The following is a 14,788-nucleotide window of genomic DNA, read 5'->3' as shown; positions in this document are numbered from 1 at the left end:
GCATCCCCAGCAAAATCTAGCTCCACACCTTTTACACAACAAGCCCAATCACAAGACCTATACAAAATCGCAACAAGCAATAGCCATTCGTGAACAAAATGAGTCATAAGTGCAAAAAAATTAAGGCATACACAAGAACGTGGAAGTGGGAACAGCGACAAGGACAATGAAAATCAAGTTTCAAGTTCTGGAAATTCAAAAGTAGTAAAACAATCCATTAACTATAAATATTATAAAATCCAGTAGCTTTTAGAGGATGCTCAATGTAACACAGTGACCTGGGAAGCCATTGTAGATGCTGTGATGTCAGCGTTGGGCACCATGATGGTTGTTACACAGTGTGTAGTATACCCACGTGTCTAGTCATGTGGACTCCGAAGTGCAGCTAAGAGGAGCCCCAGGGGGCATGACAATTCTTCATTCTCAAATTCTTTAGTAATTTTCTAAAACATGGATAGTGTGTGTGTGTGTGTGTGTGTATTAAATATGAATTGTATGTTGGAATAGGCTAGACAAGGAGTCGGCAACCTATGGCATTCAAGGCTGCCAAAGTCAAACAGTCTCAAGCCTAACAGGAGTCCCAGTGGGACTTCATATCAGGGCCGCCATATGAAATTGTGGGGCCCCTAACATAGCTCAGCCATAGTGGATTATTGTTATCCGTCAAGAACCAATAATCTTACAAGGGTGACTGACAAGTCTACTACTGGTACTAGACCAACCAAGAACGATAACCTCTACATGTAGGGTCTTGGTTCTGTAATAGAAGAGATATCAGTAAATACTGAAAATGGAGCACAACGACTTAAATTATCAAAGTGACTTGAATGCACTGATCACAATGGCAACATAATGAACAAATACTACTCGCTGATGCATTAAATTCACTTTTATTGCAAGCCTTTTTGGAATGGGTATATGCATTCAAACAGTTTTCTGGATATATACTGTCCTATCTCCTACAATAATTGCATTCCAGTACTGCGGCTGCAGCCAGAACCATATCTGTCTGAAAACTCTCTTTCTCCTCCAATCCAATGTTAGTACATCACAACATATAGATAAGAAAAGTTAGAAAGATGTCTAAGTCCGTGCGAGGAGCAGATAAAGCAGTCTAAGTGCAATAACAGTCCAGCATGTAGGGCTCCAAGCTTCATTCAGCTGTATGAAAGTAGAGTCTATAATGCATTCTCACTGAAATCCCCAGATAATCTTTTGCTCAGAAACATTAGAGTAGTGCAGAGGGGAGAACCAGTAAGCTGCTACCCCGTGAATAGTAAAGCATACAGTAAAACGTCTTATTGTGCACTATCTTGTATAAGTAGATGATTTATTTATGAATTAACCAATTTCCCCTTTTCAAATAGGTTTGCAATTAGGTCTGCAAATTTGTGTTCACTGAATAGCGTGTAGATCTGTCTTAATCAGGACAAGTATTTTAGTGAAAAGCTATTTGAATAATGAATTATACGATAGATCAGAGTTTCTTAAAGGAATACTTCAAGTACCATAACCAAAGGAGTGCCCTGGTTCTCTCCCAAATTAAGTAGTCAAACCATTTAACAGTTTCACAACATACTTGGGTCACCCTGGGAGTCTGCTGCTGTAGCCCTGCTACCACATTCTTCTGCAAGGAGAACCTGGTTCGCTCCACTGACCTAAGGAGATCAGTGCAGGGCCACACTCACTGGCTGAGAGCATCAGTTGAGCCAATAAATGTGGCCCTGTATCAGTCTGTGCTTAGCTCAGTGGAGTTAACTGGATAATTTGGAAGCAGGGCTGCAGCAGCGGACTAAGCTAATTTGTAAAACCAACTTTGGTCTGAGAGCACACTCCTAGTGTTCTTTTATCTATTTTAGTTTGGTTTCTTTGGGGTTTTTTTTTATCACTTATCTTACCTGTACATATTGAAAGCGAGAGTGTGTCAGCTTTAGCAGTACTCTGCACATGCCATCTTGGCACACTGCGATTATGTCTCTTACAAATGGGTGCATCACAGGTTATATTTATTTATACATACATACATTTAGAGTGACACACCTCCTTTCTGATTCAGCACCATTTTTTGCCAAAAATACCAGTATAAATTTGGGGAATTTATTCATTGGTACTTACAAGTCTGTTTTGGCCTTCTAGATTCTATGAAATATTTGGGAGTTATTCACTAAGCCCAAACTGAACTGAATGGCAAAATTCAGGCTAAAATAGCCAAGCTGTGACTAGCTCAATTGGAGAAACATTGCCATTGGCGTTTCAGTTTGCTTGAATTCTGAGGATAATGAATAACCCTGCATAGATTCGATTATGGTGAACTGAAAAGTGAAATTTGATTTATTATCGGGTTATTCACTAAATGGAGAACTGTCGGGAATTTAAATTTGAATTTCAAATTTTATGATTAAAATACCCAAACTGGAAACATTCTCCAAGTCAGCTATGATTCCTGTACTTTGGTTTTAAATTTGAAATTTCCCCCTTCTGTCACTTATCTGGGTCCAGCATTGATGTCCCTTGGTGCTGGCTTGGATCCGCCTTCACTCCTCTTCTGCCGATGTCAGCCGGTGGGGGAGACATAAAGCCATTGTGCGACAATGTCCATGATCGCATTAGGATTTCCCCTTAGTATAGCATTATACAATGCTTTCCTATGGGGATTCGAGTGACGCTGGAAATCTTCATGCATAGCGTGAGGACGTCCAGCGTCAGGCGACCACAAGTCGTCTAACAGCCCGGAACTCCCTCTAGTGGCTGTCTGGAGTTAACCCTGAAAGGTAATTATTGCAGTTTCTTAAAAACTGTGATTATTACCTTTGCAGGGTTAAGGGACTTGGGACAGTGCACCCAGACCACTTCAATGAACTATAGTGTGCCTTTTAATAGCTCTGTCTGATTGAAATAGTCAGCATGGGAATATAGACGAGTTGGAGAATAGTTTCAATTGTCAGGTTCACTAAGGGGATTACTCATCATTAGAAAGTGGTGAATTGAAAACCATACTGCACCGTTTATGCAAACATGTAATTTGGGGGGTTCTATAGTCACAGTTTGGCTACTGTACCATAAATGTTTTCTGTTTAGTGAATAAAATTAATTTCAATTTTCTTTTGTCCAAAAGAGATGAACTGAGTTTAAGAATTTTCCAGATTAACTATCCTAAAATTGTAAAATCCACTTCGACTGCATGGCAATTTAAAATGCACCGACAAACACTTATTTTTACTTACTTTTTAAACTATTCTTTTTAAAAAAAAAAGCAAATTACTTTTATATCACACTGCAATTGTTTGCTTAGTGAATAAATCCCATTGTGTGAAAGACCAGCAAATGAACACATTGCAGCAACTTTTGTAATAACATTACTGGGGAATGAGTTAATGTTCAGCCCATACACGATAAACAGATATTGAAATTTATGACTCAGGTTGACAATGACTGTAGTAATCCAAAGCTTATTTGCGTTTCAAAGTGCTGGTTTTGCGTTTCACGCCTCGTTCTGGTACCCATACCATTTTCACCACCACTACCTTGATTGGCTGGAATAGTATTAATAGGCCGTTCTTCTACAGAATCCTGCCTCCAGCGTAAAATACTATCCTCCGCCACGCCCCTGCTCTCTGATTGGTCTGCCGAGGAGGCGCGCCACCTTGACATCGTGGACGCGCCCAGGGGGCGCGCACTGGCTGTCAGTAGAGGAGCTGTTCTCAGCAGCAGGTGCTGAGGAGAGAGAAGTAGGAGGGAGCAAGGGAGAGAGATCCTCGGGCTGAGAGAAGGAAGGAGTCTGTCCATATAAGTGCTAGAACCTGCTCACTCCACAAGAGGCTAGAGAGACCTCCATACTGACCCGCACAGGCTGCACATCCCAGGTAAGTCCCTGCTTCCATCTCTCTTTGTGCTTTTACAGTCAGTGTGCTGCTGGGGATCATGTGTTGAATGGAAGTGACTGGGTGAGGCATTGCTTTTACAATCATGAGAAGCCCTAGCACCCCACATATCTTTTGAACTATATTTCCCATGATGCTCTGCCAGCCACAGGGCTGGCTGAGCATCATAGAATATGTATTTCACAAAGCACCAGGGCTGACTGACTGGCTGAGCATAATGGGAAATTTATTTCACAAAGCACCAGGGTTGGCTGGCTGAGCATCATGGGAAATGTATTTCACAAAGCACCAGGGCTGGCTGGCTGGCTGAGCATAATGGGAAATGTATTTCACAAAGCACCAGGGGTGGCTGGCTGAGCATCATGGGAAATGTATTTCACAAAGCACCAGGGCTGGATGGCTGACTGAGCATCATGGGAAATGTATTTCACAAAGCACCAGTGATGCCAAGGCTAGCCTTCTCTTAGTGGGAGATCAGAGGTACTCCCTTCATCCCTGGGCAGGATGCTCCTGTGCTACCTCCATAGGCTATAGCTCCCTAACACATTCTGGTAATTCATACAAATGTTTGACTAATGAAGATGATGATTATTATTAATATTATTGTTGGTATTTATATAGTGCCAACATATTCTGCTTTAGAGACAGGTTGGTTATTCGTTTGGCTGTGATCAATATCCCTGGACTGCACCCTTCGACTGCCTGGTTATTCCTTCCTGGGCATTCACCTCTTGGCAACATGTTGCTGTGCTACTCTCTGCCTACATAACCCAACTGAGCCTCTATCTCTCTTCAACTGGTTGGACACTGGTCCCATTATGTATAGACAGGGTGGTAATTCATTTAAATGAGATTAGTGTCTCTGGGCTGCACCCTTTCTATGCCAGGTCATGCCCACAGTGAGATGACCCAGGCATTAGCAAATGATTGCAATGCAAAGCCTTTATGGATCCTGTTGTTGTATTAAATGATTAGCGCCATGCACTCCATGCCTGTCTGTGTTGGGCGAGTCTGTGCTGCTTTGATCTACTCAGGGAAAAGATTTCTGGAGAAACAGATGGTGAGAACGGGATCTGCCTAGGAACATGAATCTAGGAATGAAATATACCCCAGAGGCCAAGCAAGCATTGTATTACAGATCAGTCTGACATGCTATGCCTACCATATGCACAGTGCAATAGGTATTTTATATATTTGTTTGGGAGGGAGGGAGGCAGTTAAAAGAAAAACAGAAAATGTATTAATTTGGTGAATATCTTGAAGAAATACATATGCATGACTCCTTTATCACAAACATACAATATGTGTCTATAAAATGTATATTGAATCCCTCTTTGCCCATGTAAAGCCAGTCTGTACATTATAAAGTTGAATGTAATTATTCATTTTTGGATACATCCAGTGTAATATTCTTGCATTTTAAGTAGAGTTGAGATGTGCACCCATTTCTTATTTTTTATGTGTTGGCCTCGTGTGATTTTTGTATTTAATTTGTTTATGTATTGCCATTGTATGCTTTACATCATGAACTCGCTCACTTTATTCTTAACTGGGATTTCTGAGGTCAGTCTCTTGGTCTTTGAGTCCCCCATTTGAAGAATGGGAGTGGCTGCATACAATCTCTAAACCGTGTTGCTTTTTTTCTTTTTGGTTTTTTTCAAGGAGTTGCAAACTGTTTTGATGATGATGGTGTTTTTATATTATCCCCAAAAATGTCTTCATACCCTTTTAACTCATCTCTTGAATGCATTGCGATTCACTGAAGCTGCCTCTTCTAACGGAAAGGATTTAATGCAATCCTCGATAGACCAAGCAGGTGGCGGAAAAATAGCTTACAGGTTTTGGGCATGGATAATAAGATTGAAGTTTAGCAGAAAAGCTATCCTTTTAAGATTAGGATGAGTAGTAATGTTTACGTTTAGGGGAAGACAAGGTAACACTAAGTGGCATTAGCAATTTCAAAGAAAAGCAGACACATCCTATTAAACTGGACACAGTATGGCTCAGACAGGGCAAAGTGCTGTGAACTCCCAGGGCCACAGCTTGAATTAAAAACTTTTATTCTCTCTCGCAGATCTATTCGTTTCTGTAGATACTTTTATTGAAGGAACTTGTTACTCTATGGGGTTCCTGGTTTCCCCTATACCTGTTTGACCACATCTGCCCATATCTAGTTTTATCCCATTTGAGACTGAACTAGCTTTAAAAGGTGATGTTTCAAGCCTTGAAATTTTAGAGAAATGTTATTTCTGTGCACACCCCTTATCTTTTTCTACACAGACTGTTTATCAGTGTCCCATAGGCACATCCTACATTAGATATTTTCACTACAGTAAAATCTGTAACTTCTTCTAGCCAAGCACATCTCATCAGAGATCCACAACAAGAATAAACAGCCAGATTTAAATGTTCTTGTTTTGATGGGACTAGTATTTTTTTAATATTCTATGCAATAGCAAAATGTTTTTTTTTCTTTATAAACAGCTGATATTCCTCTCCCCCCCCCCCCTTCTCCTCCCCCTCCCCACTCCTATTTTACATCTAGTGTATGTCTTCACGGTCTAATCCTGCTGTGTGATGAGTTGATTTTGTAGGCATTGGGTTGATACGAATCAAGGGTTTGCTTGAATACGTTTGAAATTTATATTTGAAATCTGCATCACAACAGTGAGAACGGGTTGTTGTGTTTGGTAACAAAACGAATGCTTTTCCCTTTAATCTGGTGCGACGTCTTCTGCCTTAGTGTGACACATTCGCTTTAAACTGTGTATATCTTTGCATATTCCTGACATTAAATCAGCCATGTTTTTTTTTTACCTTTCGCTGATGGAAGTAATCCTGCCACATCCTCTGTCAGCAGGATGAAGCTGGCTTCAGATGGCAGTTTGATGTGAAGCGCCTTCTCCTGTGGGCGTGAGACTTGATGGCTTAACCCATTGCAAGCACTTTAAGTGGGCCTTTATTTTACTTACCCACGGAAAGAAAGAAATGGCATCCAGGTGAGGCATTAGTCCTATTTTACTGGAAACGTACAATGATCAGTCTAAACACTGTGCTGTGTTAATGACTTAATACGGATTTTACAAGTCTGACACCTGGAGACTGGAATATTGATCACCTGTGGATTAGGTGATTGTATTCGGTTTGCTAACTTTTAAAGCGCTTAGTTGAGTATGCTGACTTTAGTGTTGGATGTGTTGGCATTGAAGTTGTTTGTTATATATGCTCCCTCTTTAAAGCCATCTGTTGAGGTATGGCAACTTTAATGTGCATAGTTGGAATTCTAATTTATTGGAGCTTAGTTGGATATGTTTACCAATGTATTACATGAAGATAAAGTCCATAGAATTCTCAACCACAGTGCAGAATGCAAACCATCAAAATCCTACCTCTATCCCTTACCACTGGATGGAGCTCATTAAGTCGATTTTTGCTAGCTGAAAATAGCAGGGCTTATTTGTCTACAACAACTCTCAGATTTAATGTCGATTGTGAATGATTGGAGTACTCAAACGGCCACGTAGATCTGTTCCTCTTTGTTTGTATAGAGCATTTCAAATTATGTGTATGTGTTTGGTGTGCCAAGCACATCATTGTTTTTTGTTTTTTTTGGACTTTTGTAAAGAAAGTTGCAACATTGTTTTTCGACATACAAAACATAGTAGATGTTCAGGGCGCTGCAAGTGAATCATTGCTTATACTTCAGAACAAAATCTTATGTGTGTCCTACTCTAATAGTTCTCATGGTTGCTTTAAGCCTAAGGAAACGCTCCGGGAACCATAACTTTATCTCAGTTAAGTTGTTATGGTGTCTGGAGGTCTTGGTGTCTCCCTAGTGCTCCTGATTACGCCTGTCCTCCTGTACACTTTGTCTACTCTTCTGGCCCTGGCTTCAATGCGCAAGTGTTTTTATGGGTGCTCGTGATAGGCTAAGAGAATCAGCTGGCCCACCAGAAAAATGCATTAGAAATTGTTATGGTGTCCAGACTGTTCCCTTAGCAATAATCTATTATTTTTTTTTTACTTTGGCTCACACATTTTCCTGTCAAGCCTTCTTCCCTGTATTTCTACTGCCATCCCTGCTGTTTCTTTTGCTCTGTGTGTAATGTTCTAACTGCACAGTTAGCTGCAGTATGTTCACCGCCACAAGGGACAGAGAGACTAGGTCTAGTGTAAAACTCAATCCTCCCTCACACTTGTACATATTTAATGTGTACAAACTGAACCGTGCAAACGCAGAAAAATAGCACAGGGAATTCAAAATGAATCTCAAATTTAGGGGTAAAATAGCTAAATTGGAAAGAAACTATATCTGGTAGCTTCAGTTACTTTGGCCTAACCTTTTTTCGTTTACTTTGAATTCTCACCTCGGTAAATAACCCTGATCTTGTCATGTCCTACTTTGGTTAGATTAAGAAAAATGCAAATATTGGAGGTGTCAACATTTCTAAGAAATCTAAATAAAAATATTCGTTTTTTTATCATTAATTCTTTATATCTGTCTAATTTGTGTCCTCTCACAAAGACCCTGGGTTGTTTACAGCTAGGTTACTTGCATCCAGCATCACTGCTGCAGCATAATCCTCCGACAAAACGCATTAATAACTTTATTCATAATAATAATAATGAATAACGCATTATCCTCAGCAGGCAGGCAACCAGTTATTATTTCTTTCTGATTCTGAGCACTAGTCGTTGATTAATGTCCATTTAATATTGCTTCAAAAGTTCAAGAAGGGTAATACACGTTTTTATGTGTATGTGTGATTGTTGTTATATGTGTGCGTTGTATGTATGTGTGTGTGTATATATATATATATCTATATATATATTTTTTTATTTTCATTTATTTATTCCCGCCACCTTAGAAGAACTTTATTGTGCAAACATTTTGTACCCGGATCAGCAAATTACAATTTGATCAACTGCTAGCGTGCAAAACCATGAGTAAACGCTCGCTTGGTATAGCGGCGAGCAGAAATGCAATTTAGTGTGGGCACTAATTGACCTTTAGCTGCTTGTTCAGGCACTTTAAAAAAAAAAGAAAAAAAAAAAAAAAGATTTTCCATATTCACCCTGAATTTATAAGAAATGAGTAATGGTGTTCTGAAAGTATTAGATATGTTTTCATTCATAATAGAAAGTTGGACTAGTATTTTCAGGTGGAGTCTTGTTCATTCTGTTTAAGCTGGAATCTTGTTTATTACTTTTTAATACTGTGCTGCGTACTTCACTGTAAGCTAGACTGTACTTAAAGGGGTGATTTTAAAGGGTTACTCTAAGCACCATGACCACTTCAGTGATTTAACCCCTTGGCTCATGGAGGTGTAACCTGCCCTCCGTCTGCATGATTAGCAGCCAAAAAAACCAAGTACACACAGCATGCTGGCGCCAACAAGGCAGTACCGGCACACCCACCTTCCACATGCCATGCCTGTCCTTCTCTCAGTCCATCCTCTCTGGTCGGGCCATCTCAGAAAGGATTACTCTTTCATGAAATCACTGATTTTGGTTAAAGTAGCTCTTTAAGCACCATGAATACTACAGCTCATTGTATTTGTAATAGTGCTCTGATTTACTAAGTTGTTATTCGCCTGTATATTTAATTTTTTTCTGATTGACTATGGGATCCTTCTCTGATTTGGGGATAAGCATGATATAACCTACAAACTTCTCACGACTGTCAGTGAATTGATTATTAATATGTAGGTGTGAGGGTATCTACACATGGTTTTGTTGCCTGAATATTAAGTCCATTAGGTCTGAACTCTTCCCTGTGGCATGCTCAGTTTGAAGGCATGCAATCGTTCTCCATGAATAACCATTCCTTCATCAATGCCATGTCCTCTCTGATAAGTTAGAGATGAATGTATAGCTTCAGGTATAGGACAGTGAGCTGTTCCTGATTATGATTAAGGACCACTAGTGCATAGATGATGTGTAGTCCCTATAAAGAGCTGATACAAATTACTATTTAAGTTGATGGATGTGTTTAGAGATCTCTTAAATTAGCTTCAATTTGTTACATTTTTGAATTTATGTAATCTGCCATACTTTCTGGTGTACTCATAGTGTGTACAAATACCTGTTGTAAGTCAGTTAATGGAGAAAATTGCATATTTACATTTTTAAGCTGTGTCTTACATCAGACACCAAATTCATCAGACAAATTCTGTGGACTGTTTTAATTTAATTTAGTTTCGAAGGGGTGTTTTTTGAGTTCTGAAATGCGTTAGCAGCAATGTCAGACAATTGGGCTTAGTGGATGTTTGATGAAGTGTTCAGTACTTTTTACAGCCATCAATAAAGTAAGAGATTTTCACCAAACTTGTTTGGTATCCAACAAAATGCAGCAAGGAAAATACCTGAAACGTGTCTGCTCGGTCATGATTATACCCTCCTTAAAATAATAGAATCTCATAAATGTTGTGTCTAACAGTCTAAGTCGAAGTGGGGCCATATGGTATACATTGCTACTGTTTCTTTACCAGAAGATGCGTAACATAATATTTAAAATTAAAATAAAAACCCTATATTTTATGCACAGGTGGCTAAAAGGTAGGCTTCATGTGATGTAAAAGTGCATGCTCCATTGTGCTTTAAAGTTTGATTAACGTTACTTCTGTTTGAACTGTGAGCTTTTGTTAGATAGCTGGACATTTACCTTGGTTTTAGAAGAAACTGCGTACACTAAAATACCTCTAGTTACTAGTTGTTCTCACTGCTTTCGAGGGGTATTTTCACTAAACACAGAGCAACTTAGGTGTTTAAACTTTTCAAAAAATAGTTTAACATCTTAGGATAAGATGGGACCCAGGGACTCCAATCCTCAAAAGAACTTTTATTGAGATAAGTTTTGAGGCAAGAGAGTCCATTTTTTGAAACGCCAGCTGAAAGAGACACTCCAGCACCCAGAGTGGTGTTTCTTTTTCTTTTTTTTTTTTTCATTTTACAAAAAGTGCAGATGTCAATAGAAATTGACACTTTTATAAAGTAACTTTGTTACACCCCCTGCCTGTCAATCAGGCAACTGGTCATTTTACTTCCTGGTTGTTTAGGTAAGTGGAGCGAAACTCAAAAGGCAGGGAATTGCCGAGAGCACATGCCTTGCAAAAAGTTCTCATTGAGTTGCATTGATAAGTCTGTGATTAGACAACCACAGAAACTCTGAACTTGGCAAGCAGAGGAGGACTTGCAAAGGCTGCAAACTAAAAAGATCTGCAGTTTTTGCAAGCTATTTTTAGGTATGTCCCAGGAAAAAATGCATAATTTGATGCATGCATGTGTTCATTTACAAGAAATATATATTAAAGAGTGCAATATATATATATATATATATATATATATATATATATATATATATATTATACTTTATACATGGATTCCTTGGAGTTTGTGTCTGCTGTATACAACAGCTTTGAAACACAACTCAGGAAGAGGAGCAAAGCCAGTGAACCACTCATCGACAGCTGTTTTGTTGTTAATGTGTTACATATTCAGCCTCACCTTACGGTATCTCCGCTCAGCGGCCATTCATCAGTGTACCTGAATCCTGCAACATGTTGATGTACGCCGTACGCCCACGGTAATAGCGACGTCGGCGTGCGTTTGACATCACGTTCTGGGGTCAGGGGCCGATTTCGGCCAATCAGAGGTGTAAAAGGCTTATTTAAACGCATTTCTACTTTACCTCATTGCCCTGTCGTGGTTTCTCTAGTGGTTGTCCGAGAGTATATTTCTGTTCACTGACTTTGGCTTCGTTTGACTTCCCTATTTTCTTGTATCCCTGACTATTTGCTTTCCCTCATTGTGTCTCATTCTGTGTCCCCGACCTCGGAAAGTATTCTCACTATTCTCTGGTATGTTAAAGGACCACTATAGGCACCCAGACCACTTCAGCTTAATGAAGTGGTCTGGGTGCAGGTCCATCTAGGATTAACCCTTTCTGCTGTAAACATAGCAGTTTCAGAGAAACTGCTATGTTTACCTATGGGTTAATCCAGCCTCTAGTGGCTGTCTCACTGACAGCCACTAGAGGCGCTTCCATGCTTCTCACTGATTTTCACATTGAGAAGATGCCAGCGTCCATAGGAAAGCATTGAGAATGCTTTCCTATGGACTGACTGAATGCGCGTGCGGCTCATGCCACGCATGCGCATTCAGCCGATGATTGGGAAAGGAGAAGGAGAGTCCCCACCGCCGAGGGAGCCCGGCGGTGGAGAACAGTTTAGTGTTTAACCCCTTCCTCACCCTAGAGCCCGGCGGGAGGGGGACCCTAAGGGTGGGGGGGACCTAGAGACCCTATAGTGCCAGGTCTCTAGTGTTTTCCTGGCACTATAGTGGTCCTTTAAGTCTGGCCATTCTAAGGCCCGGTAAGACATTGCCTGTTAGTCCTAGGTGTGATACAGTTCTACGTGCTGTATCAACTTGTAATCCTGACATTATGCAACTCATCAGCATGAGGTTGGTTATTGGCTTGCTATGGAGGCTTGGAGTTACTTGTAAAGTACATACCAAAAGAGTTGTGGTGGGAAAAAAGTGTGTCACCAAAAGAGTTGTGGTGGGGAAAAAAGTGTGTACTTTACAAGTAACGCCAAGCCTCCATAGCAAGCCAATAACCAACCTCATGCTGATGAGTTGCATAATGTTGATGATATGCGTTAACAATGAAACCGCTGTCCATGAGTGGCTCACTGGTTTTGCTCCTCTTCCTGAGTTGTGTTTCAAAGCTGTTGTATACAGCAGACAAATACTCCAAAAAATGCATGTTTTAGTGGAATTGAGGAAAAAAAATTGTTCTTTGTTGAGCTCATTTGGATATGCCTACCCACCCAGAATCCCTTGCAGTAGTGAGAGCACTGTTAAAGTGAGTTTTTGTGGGAAAAGCAAGTCTTATGGTTTTACTGCTGTGTGTATTTGTGTTTAGCAATGTACTAACTATCCACTTACTCAGCCACACTTTATTCCCCAACACAAATCTATTGGTGTGTATGTAAATGTATATATATATTACATAGTTACATAGTTAGATAGCTGAAAAGAGACTTGCGTCCATCAAGTTCAGCCTTCCTCATATATATATATGTGTATATATATATATATATATATATATATATATATATATATATATATATTTTTTTTTTTTTTTTTTTTTGTATTTGGATAGTGAAATATTCCTTTAACCCCTTAAGGACACATGACGTGTGTGACACGTCATGATTCCCTTTTATTCCAGAAGTTTGGTCCTTAACCCCTTAAGGACCAAACTTCTGGAATAAAAGGGAATCATGACATGTCACACATGTCATGTGTCCTTAAGGGGTTAAGGGGTTAAACCAACATGATCAAAAAAGCTTTATTTATTTAGTATTCTTTTTTATCTTATGTTTTTTATGAATACATTTTTTTTCCCATTCACCTAAATTTGTCATCATTTATTGTTGTTGTTGTTTGTAAAAGGCAAAGCGGTATTGTGTGCTTATTTACTTGTATGGTTTTTGTCTGCCTTTTTTATACAACGCTGTGGAATAAGCATTTGTTTCATTAGTAAAATGAAACAAAACTCGGCCTCTGATATCATTAATCTCTTCGGTACTTGGTGTTAACACTAGGCATTCGGTAAATATACCTGTGCACGGATCACTTCTCCTGTTTCACTCAGGTCTCCCCTTCTGGTCTTGCAAATAGAAATGATTGATTGAGCAAGTGTCTTCCTACGCAGTCCATGCTTTTTATGTTATTAATAAAATAAAAGCATGTAATGTATTCTTGTTCTACTCTGTATATTTTATTCAGTCATCTTCCTCTAATTCTCCTGAGAAGAATGAAAGACATTTTTGCAACAAGCTCACGGTCAAGACACCATGCAATGTTTTAGACCCTTAATAACTTTTAATGTGCTTAATCCAGTGAGCAATTTCATGTGGAATCTTTACTTGGCATTCACTCTGTAACAATAAAAGGTTAATACATTCCCTAAACCCAAGATAAAAGACGGGAAATAGCAAATTTTAGGCCAAAATTGCAAAATTGGAAGCCATTCTCTATTTTCTCACTTTTGTGGTCTAAAATGTGCAATTTCTTTGATAAGTCCTCGCAATTCCAGGTTAAGTGACTCGACGCCCATATCTGCTGAGCACTTCACTGTCTCTCTCCAGATATATGAATAACCTTTTATTAAAGTGGACCGTTTCTATTATATCATACTCGGGTATGTGTTCCGTGATCCAAGACTTTATTGAAAAGATCACACATTTGTACTTAGAACTTATTTTGCAGCCTCAAGGTCAGACATGCTTTGGTGAACAAAAATGGGGGGGGGGGGGGGGGAGAAATGTTCTTCCGTATTAGAAGGGTTGGAAAAAAAACACATTGAATGTCACTGAAACTTTCCAATGGTAATTTGAAGTATTGTTTTTTGTTTTTTTGTTTTTGAGAAAAACTGGTGAAAGCCCTTTTTCCTTGTAAATGTTAGCAGCAATGGTGTACATACAGAGGATCGGGGCCTTGGGCAACACTGGAGGAAGAGAAGCTTCAGGGAAGTCCTCATGTGTCAGTGGCTATGGTGACAGGAGTGCCCTGGAGCCCTCCCAGGGTAAGTAGTCAAACTATTTCCAAATGGTTTGACAACTTATCTGGAGTGAGCTAAGTGCCAATCTTAGCTGATCACTCTCAACCAATGAGCTAAGCCCTGCACATCCAGGTCACCTCAAAGCAGAGCGCTCCCAGCGGTTAGTTGAGGAGGTGCTTGGCCAGACTAGTTGCGAAACCATTCGCAAATGGTTTGCTATTAACCCGGGGGGTGGGGATGGGGACGGAGGACGCAAGGCACTCCTGACACCATAATCATTTCAGCAAATTGTAGTGCTCACATCGATATTAGTGCCTCTGCCATTTTTAATTCCCAC

General features: G+C 39.8%; 1 long non-coding RNA gene across 2 annotated transcripts in view; it reads left to right on the top strand.

Moving 5' to 3' along the window:
- Positions 1 to 3,649: 3,649 nt before the first annotated feature.
- Positions 3,650 to 14,788, top strand: part of LOC134578805 (uncharacterized) — a 115,337-nt gene continuing 104,198 nt past the window's right edge. For both annotated transcript variants that reach the window (XR_010086133.1, XR_010086134.1), the window contains exon 1: positions 3,650 to 3,863. This is a non-coding gene — a long non-coding RNA (uncharacterized LOC134578805). The remainder of the gene's footprint in view (positions 3,864 to 14,788) is intronic.

This window comes from Pelobates fuscus, chromosome 12 (genome assembly GCF_036172605.1).
Source record: "Pelobates fuscus isolate aPelFus1 chromosome 12, aPelFus1.pri, whole genome shotgun sequence".
Classification (NCBI taxonomy): Eukaryota; Metazoa; Chordata; class Amphibia; order Anura; family Pelobatidae; genus Pelobates; species Pelobates fuscus.
The sequence above is the reverse complement of the archived record's forward strand: the minus strand, read 5'-3'. Positions and strand labels throughout refer to the sequence as shown.